Raw genomic sequence first — 12,152 nt, forward strand, 5'->3', positions numbered from 1 at the left:
AAATTCTGAAACTAAAATTCCCCCTTAGGATTGTGGGCAATGCAGTTCAATGGTTTGCCCACTCATCACAGAGGATTCTTGGAGCTGCAATCCCTGAGGGTTCTGGATAATGCAGTCTAGTGTTTGGCCTGCACATTCCTGCTGAGGATCACAGGAGCTGAAGACCCCATGCTTTCCCTGGGACCCTGGAGATTCTAGGAAGTGAGCTCTACCAACAAAACCATCACCACCAAATCCTCTGGGACTTACAGGGTTACAGGATATGCATTCCCAGATATTCTGAGCATTGAAGTCTGGTATTCTGCCCTTAAAATTCTCACCCCCAGAGGCTCCTGGGCAGAGCAGGCACCCAAAAGTAATTGGCAGCATAGTTTGATTTTTTGTCAATACAGCCCTCTCTGCAGAGGTCTCTGCAAGTTGCAGGTCCCCAAGAATTATGGGTAGCACAGTCTGTCATTTGACCCATGCTGCCTTCACTGAAGAAGGCTCTGGTAACTGCAATGAGGATTCTGCAGTTATCCAGGATTCTGGGTAGTGCGATCCATCATAATTTTTGCATCTCTCACCCTAGAGGCTCCTGAGAGCTTCTTACTGCATTTTCATGAGCCCTTACCCTCAGGCCCCAATGAGACTCCAGGCACTGGGCCCTCCCTGCACCATCTTGAGGAGGCATTTGTGTCCTCAGACACTCAAGCCACACAAAATACATTGACATACCATGATAATGAGCAGAAAAAGCCTCAGTAAGAAATACTGTTGTAAAATAAGTTCTGCTAAAATATTACCTGAGAAAGTAAAGAACATGGCAGAACCTCCTTCTCAGCACACCAGGCAGTACACAAGAAGCTTCTTCCTCATGTTTTCCTCACATGGATCTCAGTCATCCTGATTCCACAGTGGAGTCTCCATGGGTAGGTGTCAGGGAGAAGGAAGCTCTAGTCCTCACCATAGACATATCCACCAGGCATCCCCAGGCCATGGTATCTTTCTAGGTGTGTTCCCAGGATAAAAAAAAAAATTCTGGTCTACACCTTATATAAAGCCCCTAGGAGTCCCTAGATGTGGCATCTCTTATATGGGTCCCCAGGAGAAGGAAGTTTGATTAGGGCACAGAACACAGCCCCCAAAAGCAGTTGATCAGAGAAGGTTGTTCTGAGTGTCCCCACTGGCCACTGTGGGCAGTGCAGGGTGCTGGGTGCTGGGTGTTCACTGTTCAGAGCTACACCCCCTTGTGCTAGGCACAGTGAAGCTCTGAAATTCATAGTTCTGCCATATCCATGAAAGTGGCACATACCCTCTGGTGGTCATTAGGACCCAGCACAGAATGCTTCAATTCAGTGGTGTATGGGTACCCCATGACATTCCTGAGAAATGGATGAAATTCAGTACTGTATCTAGATTACTCAAGGCCATGATTTTGGAAATTCAAACTAAAATGAAACCCAGTATCCTTGTTTTTTAAGAAATAGTGATTGAGGGCTGGGGATGCGGCTCAAGCTGTAGTGCGCTCGCCTGGCATGCGTGCGGCCCGGGTTCTATCCTCAGCACCACATACCAACAAAGATGTTGTGTCCACCGAGAACTAAAAAAAAATAAATATTAAAAATTCTCTCTCTCTCTCCTAACTCTCTCCTCTCTCACTCTCTCTTTAAAAAAAAAAATGGTGATTGAACAAATTATTCAAACCTTATTAAGTGAAATGAATGTAGACACAAACAGAAACTCCTACAAAAATTAACTCATAATAGTCCACAACTAAAATGTGATAAAACTAAAAAAAAAATCTGGAAAGAAATAAGAAAATCTATGTAATCTTAGATTTAGTAATGGTAGTGTATATTTGTTTTGGGGGGTTTTGAATGTAGGGCCTCACACATGCTGTACAAAGTTTCTAATACTGAGCTACTTCGCCAGTCCTTGCTGATGAGTTTTAACTCACAATACCAAATACCAATTGACTGAAAAAAAATACCAATAACATGGATTTTATAAAGTTCAATTTTTTACGAAGTGCACTGTTGCATGCCAACAACCCCAATTACTGAAACGGTTGAGGCAAGAAGATTGCAAACTTGAGCCCAGCCTAGGAAATTTTTTAAAGGATGGGATTAGCTCAGTGGTAGAGCACTTGCCTAGTTTATGTGAGCCCTGTGGTACAATCCCCAGCACCACACAACTCACATATGCACACATGCATACATAAACACACACACACACACACACACACACACACACACACACACTTTTTTCCTACTCTGTAAAAGATGGCACATAGTTATACAAAATGATGCTCAGCATCCCATATCATCAGGGAATCATAAATTAAAACAATAGTGAGGTAGTATGGCACAGCTATTAGAACTGCTGATCTCTAAGAAACAGCAGTGCACCAACAGCTGCAGGATGTGAGATACCAGCAGTCTCAGGCATTACTAGGAGAACATGTGGCATGGCCATTTTGGAAGATGATGTGCCAGTTCTTCCCAAAGCAAAAAAGTCCAATCTATAACCCAACAGTGTCCCTATAAATCACCTTCTTTTAGAGAAATTCTTTGAAAAAGTATGTCAAAACAAAACTAGCATATAATTATGAATAGCAGCTCTATGATGCTGATCAGATCACAAATAAGAATGTCCTCCCAGGGCTGGGGATGTGGCTCAAGTGGTAGCGTGCTCGCCTGGCATACCTGCAGCCCGTGTTCAATCCTCAGCACCACATACAAAGATGTTGTGTCCACTGAAAACTAAAAAATAAATATTAAAATTCAAAAAAAAAGAATGTCCTCTGATACCTGAATGCATAACCAACACAGAATATAAAGGAATGAACTACCACCCTACACAGAGAAATAGATAAATTCTACCTGGTACACTAAGTGAAATAAGCCAGGCTGAAGAGGCTACATGCTGTATGGTTTACCTTTTATGACATTCTAGAAAAGACAAAATTACAGAGGAAGAGTTATGCAGGATGAGGCCCAGGTGCCTCCCAGCACAGGAGTCTCCATCTACATGGAGTTGTGGTACACCACCCTTCCTGTGGTTTTTCTCATGACCATCCTCCATCCTGAAGCTTCCCTAGAGCCCACCAAAAGTCCTTATTAAAGCACAAGCCCCTCCTAGGCCCCCAGGAGATTCTGCAGGATTTAGGAGCTCTGTGCAAATAACCAAGGTAAAAGAATCAATATTAGGACAAAAAAATGCTCCTAACACCTCTGTCACTCAGCAAATATAAAGATTTTAGGAGTGCTGCACCAGGAACTGGGTGCAGAGGCTGAATGTGTATTTCTTATTATGTCACAGCCCATAATCTGGAGCAATAATGAATTCATTGCTCATAATGGAACAATGAATTAATTATATGGCAGAAACTGGGAGCTAGATTTCCCACTGATGGGGTGAGAAGTTATGATAAATAAGGGATGAAGGCAGAGAGATCTATGTCATAATGGGTCAGAATCCATTGACTGCAGATCAGTATAAACTCACATTTTGCTTAATACATTCACAGATGGTTCCACATAAACATAGTTATAACTAGGGGGTATGAAAAGATTAGAATACACATAAACTTCTTTGCATTGTCAGTTGTGTGGATCAAGATGCACGATGAAATATTTTTTTATACACTGTTTAAAGACCTTTATTTTATTTGTTTATTTTTATGTGGTGCTGAGGATCAAACCCAGTGCCTCACACATGCCAGATGAGTATACTGCCACTGAGCCACAACCCCAGCCCCTGCCAGATGAAAGATTTTAATATCACTCTCCAATCAAAGGAGCCATGACTCTTTGAAGAAATGGCTGATACTAAGAGTAACACAGTAAATATATAAGTCAGGGTAATTTAAATATCAGAAAGAAAAAACTTTGGGACAAAACCAGAAAATATGTTAAAGGACAACAGGAGATAATGGAAAGATCTCCAATGGAAAGAATTCCCAATGGTTAAAGTAGGGATGAATTGAGCCACAAAGTAGTATTTAAAAAGGGGGGGAGAACAAAAAACAGCTTAATCAAACTATCCAGATGACTGATATATATAAATGACTGAATACACAAACAAATGAGGCTGAGTAGAAACCTCTTGTGCAGAAGAATTCCATATAATTGAGAGAGACACAGTCATCAAGGAGGTAGAGCTAACTCTCTGATCCCTAAGCGTGGGCTCTGCATTACAACTTCCTCCAGAAGAACAGACAATGTGGACATGCAAAAAAAGAGTAACTTCATAGTAAGAAACCTGAAAGTCCCTTCCTCAAGCAGGTGAGCACAATCAATACTACCATTTCTTTTTTTTTTTTTTTTTAAGAAAGAGGAGAGGGAGAGGGAGGGAGGGAAGGGGAGGGAGAGAGAGAGAGAGAGAGACAGAGAGAGAGAGAGAGAGTTTTTTTTAATATTTATTTTCAGTTCTTGGCAGACACAACATCTTTGTTGGTATGTGTTGCTGAGGATCGAACCCGGGCCGCATGCATGCCAGGCGAGGGTGCTACCACTTGAGCCACATCCCCAGCCCATTACTACCATTTCACCTTGAGGGCAGGAGATGATAGAGCTGCTTTTCATCTCAGTGACCAGCTTCCCCAGGCCAATAGCCCCAGGCTAAATATGAGAAACACAAGGAAACCTGAAAGGCACTGCCCCAGCCAGGTGAGCACAGTCAATACTAATATGACAATAAGGACAAGAGATGACAGAGCAGCTCTTCACCTCTGTTACCTGCCTCCCCCAGACCCACAGCCCCAGTTTAAACATGAACAAAGGAAAATTCCAAAAAAAATTATAAAAATACCTGACAAGTCATCCTCAATGCTCTCAAGGTCATAGAAACTGTCACCCCAAGAGAAGTCTATGGAGACATGATGACTGGATGTCATGTTGGCTCCTAGATGGGATCCTAGAACAGGAAGACACAGAACTGAGAATCCAAAGGATATGTGACTTCAGTTAATGTTAACATACCATTATTTTTTCTTCATGACAAATGGTCTAAGATGTTAACACTTTAGAGACAGCTCACCTAAGTCATAACAAGGGAAGAAACCAGATTGAGGCTACCTGGGAAATCTCTACACTTTCTTTTCAATCTCTGTATAAAGATAAAACTAATCCTGGCATGGTGGCACATGCCTGTAATCTCAGCATCCTGGGAGGCTGAGGCAGGAGGATTTCGAGTTCAAAGCCAGCCTCAGCAACTTAGTGAGGCCTTAAGTAACTCTGTGAGAACCTGCCTCTAAATAAACACTTACTTGTTTAATTATTCATACAGTTAATTACTGGTAACTGACACTCTTAGCTAGTTCTGTATTTTATTATGAACATTCATAACCCAAAAATCAAATAGTTCAAATTAATATAAAATTCAAAGTATGTGCTTCTTTTACATATTTCATGTTGAAGTAATAACATAAGTAAACTCCTTATATTTTTATGCTGTCACTAGGTTCTAGGTTTGCCTTCTTAAAACTTGATCAATAGACAAGAAAAAAAATGACATTTTAGAGGTTCTATTTCAACTCCTGGTTTAACTTTCCTGAAAGACTGACTTTATATTAAAAAAAAAAAAGTCCTAATGCAAATTGACTCACTGTGTCTGAATCATTTATCCCAAAGAATCCTTGTCTCTATTTTATTTCTATGCATACCTTTTTAGCAGCAATATAATCAAATATTTGTGACTGGGACAAATAGTCAAAGAAATAGTCATCTCCTCCAAGAACTCTGCAGGAAGTGGTGAGCCAAGAGAAGCAGAGGTGTCAGCTTGGTCCAGAAATTATATTAGATGCTGCTGTGCTGTGAGAAAACACTCTACCTTTTAGAAATCACAAGGAGCTATGGATGCCCACACTCTTGTATGAGTCTAAATCTAGTTGAACTTCTAAGTGATTTTATTGTCACTACCTCATTATGAAGCTAATGACAACTAAAGAATCTATGGAGCTGGGGATGTAGAAAGATTTCCTAGCATGCAGGAAGCCCTAGGACCAACCCCCGGAACCACAAAAAAAAAAAAAAGAATTTGTGTCTTCTTTTTATAATCAAATAGAAAATGAATAATCACTCCTCTTAAGGAAACATGTTGGACCTAAAACACTTTAGACTCTCAGAATCAAAATACTCTCCTTACAGTGAATTGCATAGCTAGATCACCATAAACAGTGGTGTCACATCATAAACCATATTCACATTAAGCATACCATCAAAAAACAACAAAAAGGCTTTATTGACTGTTGATAAGAAAAATGAACATAATCTAGCTTAGGAAATTATTAACACATTGGAAACATATGATACTGATATCAAAATACTCCAGGACAAGCCAGGCACTTTGACTCATGCCTGTCATCTTGGCTATTTGGGAGGGTAAAGCAGAAGGATCACAAATTTGAGGCTGATATTAGCAATTCAGCTAGACACTGTCTCAAAATGAAATTGTAACAAAGACTGGGGACATATGTAGTTCAGGGCTTGCATAACACAAGCAAGGACCTGGGTTTAATCCCCAGTGCCAAAAAAAAAAAAAAAAATTCTCCAGGGAGACATCTGACAACTATGGCAGGTACAGAACAAGGCAGAAGCCATTATGTCAGCCTCCTCAAAATGATGAAAGTAAACCTGCACTTTGTTCAGCTCACAATACTAACATGTCTGATTTCTGCTTCTAATAATTCAAATGCAACCATTTAAATATGATCAAAAGTGCATGTACTTTTCTAATGAATCCAACAAATATGAGAGAGATACTAAACTGCATTCTGAAAGCCACCTTATAAGCACATAGGGGCACCAACATTAGGATAAAATGTAATCATGGCATTTCCTACATGAATAACCCTAAATACTAATAAATACATAATTTCAAAAGACAAATTTCTGAAATCAAAAGCAAATTGATACATTTTAAATGATACTTTGAACAGAGGCAAAACACTTAAAGAGTTCTCCCACAAGAATTCCTGACAACATAAAGTATCATGCTCATTAGAAGGCCCATCCCTTTGTATGCAAGGAATAAGAGAACTTTCTGATGAATATAGAACTTTAATAGGACATATGAAAATGCTTTCTAAATTTGAAAAGAAGAAAATATGTTTTTTAAAAGCTTATTTTGAGTAAATGTATCTGAATTACAAAAAAGCAGCTACTGACTTGTCTCTTACATTTGGTAATGATTTGCATCTCAGGAGATTTCATCTATAGTGGTTTTAAATATCATGAAATATCAATGGTTAACATTAAAAATATCATCATCCCTCTTCTCTTTTAAAACTGATTTGAAATTTTCTTAGAATAATTTCATATGAATTTGGAAGAGGCACTTTGGTATATGTGTATATGTGTAAATACATGATCTTTTTTAAAATTTTTCTTTACTTTTAGTTGTAGTTGGACACAATACCTTTGTTTTATTTACTTATTTTTATGTGGTGCCAAGGATCAAACCCATGGCCTCGCACGTGCTAGTCGAGTGCCCTACAGCTGAGTCACAACCCCAGCCCTGATACATGATCTTTTGAAACTATACCTCTCATGCTTGAGTCCTGTCAAAGACATCTTCTGAGTGTGTGGTGCTGGGATGGACTCCATGGCCTCTCACATGCCAGGCAAGTGCTCTGCCACTGAGCTGCACACCCAGTCTCAAACATGTCTTAATAAATGGAAATTAATTAAAATCATTTGATTATGAGCATTTCCAAACAAGACAATTCTCTCAAACAAAACAATTGTCTCAATCAAAAACAAAGTAAACTAAATTTTTAAAATATTCCTTATTGGTGTAATCAAATAGAAAATGAATAAAAAAATAGAAGTTCACAGAATTAAAAATCCTATACAGGACTAGAGTTGCGGCACAAAGGCAGAGCATTTGCCTGGAATGTGTTAGGCCCTGGGTTCAATCCTCAGCACCACATATAAATAAACAAAATAAATAAATAAAATAAAAAGATCCACTGACAACTAAAAAAATATTTTAAAAATTCTGTAAAAAATTGAAAGAATATTAATTAAAAATTGAATAGGAAAAACCTATTACACAGAACTGAAGGCCATGGGGAATTACATAGCAAAATAACTCTAAAATAAGAAAAAATAATGAATCAATTAGCATACAAAAGCTTGGACTGATACTTAGAGTTCTCCCACTGGATGGGATCCTGGGATCATCAGGGCTCAAGGCTGGCTGTCATCTGCCCTTTAACAAATTCTGATTTTATTTCAAATGTTCATGATCTATAGAGAATAAAAGAGAGAGAAAGGTGAGTTTTCTAAATTTATTTTATGGTATGTCAAATTTTGATAATAGTCAAGATAATTCATCCAATGCAGGATGTCAGTGTTTATACAACAGATGTTATTTGTGCACCATTATGAATATATTGCCAATTAGCACAGCAGCCAGGGAGCTACTCATCCTAGACTAACAGGGGCAGAGTCTGGAGGAGGGGGATGGAAGGTCAGGAGGGGGGGCTGGAAGATAAGTGGGGTCTGGAGAAGAGGCAGGGTCTTAAAGAGGAGGGTTGGGCTGGGGTTATGGCTCAGTGGTAGAGCACTTGCCTAGCATGTGTGAGGCACTGGGTTCAAACCTAAGCACCACATACAAATAAATAAACAAAATAAAGGCATTGTGTCCATGTGCAACAAAAAAAAATTTAAAAGAGGAGGGGTGAGGTCTGGAGGAGGGGCAGGACAGGAAGAAGGGAAAGATCTGGAGGAGAGACAGGGTCTGAAGGAGGGGGAGAATGAGTCACAAGGGGGCAGGGCTTCACAGAGGGGTGGAACCTGAGGAAGGGACAGGCCCTGAAACATGAGTAACAAAAAAAAAATTTAAAAGAGGAGGGGTGAGGTCTGGAGGAGGGGCAGGACAGGAAGAAGGGAAAGATCTGGAGGAGAGACAGGGTCTGAAGGAGGGGGAGAATGAGTCACAAGGGGGCAGGGCTTCACAGAGGGGTGGGACCTGAGGAAGGGACAGGCCCTGGAACATGAGTAGGACCTAGAGGAGAGGCAGGGTAGGAAGGAGGGGGAAGGGTGGATCAGGAGGACAAGCAGGGCCATAGAATATAGGTGGGGTCTAGAGGAGAGGCAGGGTCTGGAGGGGAAGGCCTTAGCAAGAGGGTCCTGGAGGGGTGGCTTCTTGCTAATTAAACTCTCCACCAAAAGAAAAACGTATGGCTGTGGTAGCTCAGTGGTAGAGCGCTTGCCTAGATGTGTGAGGCACTGGTTTTGATCCTCACCACCACATAAAAAGAAATAAATAAAATAAATATATTGTGCCCTTCTACAACTAAAAAAAATTGAAAAAAAAAACTAAGCAGAGATTAAAGAAAAAGAAAAATGTGGTTCATGAGTTTGATTCCACAAAAAACATGAGATGTATTTTTTTTAAGAGAGAGTGAGATAGGAGAGAGAGAGAGAATTTTTAATATTTATCTTTTAGTTCTCGGCGGACACAACATCTTTGTTTGTATGTGGTGCTGAGGATCGAACCCGGGCCGCACGCATGCCAGGCGAGCGCGCCACCGCCTGAGCCACATCCCCAGCCCCATGAGATGTATTTTTAATAAATTCTGGCTTGGTTAGAAGTAATATATTTAAACTTAAGCAGCTCAAAAGGCTGAGGCAGAAGGATCTCAACTTCAAAACCAGCCTCAGCAAAAGCAAGGCATGAAGCACCTCAGTAAAACCCTGTCTCTATAATACAAAATAGGGCTGGAGATATGGCTCAGTGGTCACATGCAACAACAACAACAACAACAAAAAAGATAAGTACTAAGTTCAATCCTCAGTACTCAAAAATAAAAATTAAATTTTTTTTAAAAATAACATAGTGGGTTGTTAACATATGTACTTTTCAATATTTTTTTCTACTATTTTAACACTGCAAGAAAAAGCAAACCATTTAAACACTAAGGAAAACAAGGAAGTGGACTGGGGTCCCCTTCCCTTAAGCTGCACATTCCTCCTTCCTCCCTGCCAGGTTCCCTAGAAACCACCCTGGGTCACTATGTTAAGATGATGAGGGTCACAGCCTAAGGAAGGGTCACTGCTGCACAGGGAGCCAGGATGAAATTGTGAAGGACAGAGTGGGGCTGACAGCCAAGGCTGCCCTCAGCTCTCAGGTCCAGGACAGGGTTTGCTCCTCATGCTTCCCACCATCTCCTCACCGGCTGCCAGAGCTGCCAGAAGCTTCTGAGCCATCTCTCTGAGGCTGCCCTGAGGAAAAGGGAATCACAGGTGTCCCTAGAGACATGACCATGAGGGTCCCCATGCTATACATCTCCTCAGGCTGCTCTGAGCAGAAAACACCAGGCTTCTCTAAAAATATAACCCATGAGGGTCCCCAAGCCAGGCATCTCCCCCAGGCTACTCAGAGGAGAAGGGAACCCCAGGCATCCAAAGAGACATAAACCACGAGGGTCCACACACCAGGCATCTCCCTCAGGCCACTCTGAGGAGAAGAAAACCCAGGGCCTACATAGAGTTGTGACCCACAAGGCTCCCCACATCTGGCATCTGCCTCAGGCCAATGTGAGGAGAAGGAAGCCCCAGGCATCGCTAAGACATGACTCACAAAAGTCCCTAAGCCAAGTGTCCTTGCTGAGGCTGCTCTGAGGAGAAGGGAGCTCCGTGAGCCCCTGGAGGCATGACCCACGAGAGTCCGCAACCTGGGTGTCTCTCTCAATCTGCTCTGAGAAGGGAGCTCTGTCCCTCCATGTGGAGTGACCCAACACTCCCAGGAATGGGGCTCTCCCGGGTTGGTCCTGAGGGGGAAGCAGTCTCCTCACTTTCAAAAAGGCGGCATTAAAGATGGCGGCGAGGCCCCACCCCTGATTGACTACGCCTCCTTTGGCCAAGCACAGCAACCCTGGCAACCGCCCCAGGCAGCTCTGAGGAGACGGGAACCCAGGGCTACTTAGAGACTTGACCCACGAGGCTCCCCAGGCCTGGCATATCCCTCAGGCTGCAGTAAGGATGAGGTTGTCCCGCAGTGTCCCTAGAATGTGACCCACAAGGGTCCCCAAACCAGGCGTCTCCTTCAGGCTGCTCTGAGGAGAATGGAACCCCAGGCACCCCTAGAGACACGACTCACAAAAGTACCTAAGCCAAGAGTCCACTGAGACTGCTCTGAAGAGAAGGGAGTTCCGTGAGTCCCTGGAGGCATGACCCATGAGAGTCCCCAACCTGGGAACTCAATCCACTCTGAGAAGGGAGCTCTGGCCCTCCCTGTGGAGAGACCCAACACTCCAAGGACTGAGGCTCCTGGATTGGTCCTGAGGGGGAAGCCAGCCCCTCACTCTCAAGGAGGCGGCCTTAAAGATGGCGCTGAGGCCCCGCCCCTGGTTGGCCACGCCCCCTTACGCTGCACACAGCAACCCTGGCGTCTGCCCCAGGCCACTCTGAGGAGAAGGGAACCCCCAGCCTAATTAGAGACATGACCCACGAGGCTCCCCAGGCCTGGCATCTCCCTCAGGCTGCTGTAAGGATGAGGGAGCCCCCCAGTGTCCCTAGAATGTGACCCAAAATGGTCCCCACACCAGGCACCTACCTCAGGATGCTCTGAGAAGAACAGAACCCCGGGCGTCCCTAGAGACATGACCCAAGAGGGTGCCCGCACCAGGCGTCTCCCTCAGGCCACTCTGAGTTAAAGGGAACCCCAGGCACCCCTAGAGACATGGCCCACGAGGGTCCCCACACCAAGTGTCTCTCTCAGGCTGCTGAGGAGAAGGGAACCCCAGGCATCCCTAGAGACACGACTCACGAAAGTCCCTAAGCCAAGAATCAACACTGAGGCTGCTCTGAGGAGAAGGGAGCTCCGTGAGCCCCTGGAGGCATGACCCACGAGAGTCCGCAACCTGGGTGTCTCTCTCAATCTGCTCTGAGAAGGGAGCTCTGCCACTCCCTGTGGAGTGACCCAACACTCTGAGGACTGGTGCTCTCCCAGGTGGGTCCTGAGGGGGAAGTCAGCTCCTCACTCTCAAGGAGGCAGCATTAAGGATGGTGGCAAGGCCCTGCCCCTTATTGACCACACCCCTTTGGCCATGCGCTGTGCAGGAGCTCCTCCCAGCTCAGAGGCGGGGCCTCTCCTGGCTCCCTGGTGAATGTCAGCACCTTCTTCCACCCTCAGCAGTTAATGAATAAAATATGTTCCCA

General features: G+C 43.3%; 1 long non-coding RNA gene across 1 annotated transcript; it reads right to left on the minus strand.

Moving 5' to 3' along the window:
• Positions 1-4,856: 4,856 nt before the first annotated feature.
• LOC308645310 lies at positions 4,857-8,230 on the minus strand. The gene is made up of 3 exons (XR_014021179.1): positions 8,115-8,230; positions 7,528-7,650; positions 4,857-4,899 (listed from the first exon to the last, which is right to left on the minus strand). It is a non-coding gene; the product is annotated as an uncharacterized lncRNA (long non-coding RNA).
• Positions 8,231-12,152: the final 3,922 nt, after the last annotated feature.

This window comes from Spermophilus citellus, assembly GCF_964194105.1.
Source record: "Spermophilus citellus genome assembly, chromosome: 3".
Lineage (NCBI taxonomy): Eukaryota > Metazoa > Chordata > Mammalia > Rodentia > Sciuridae > Spermophilus > Spermophilus citellus.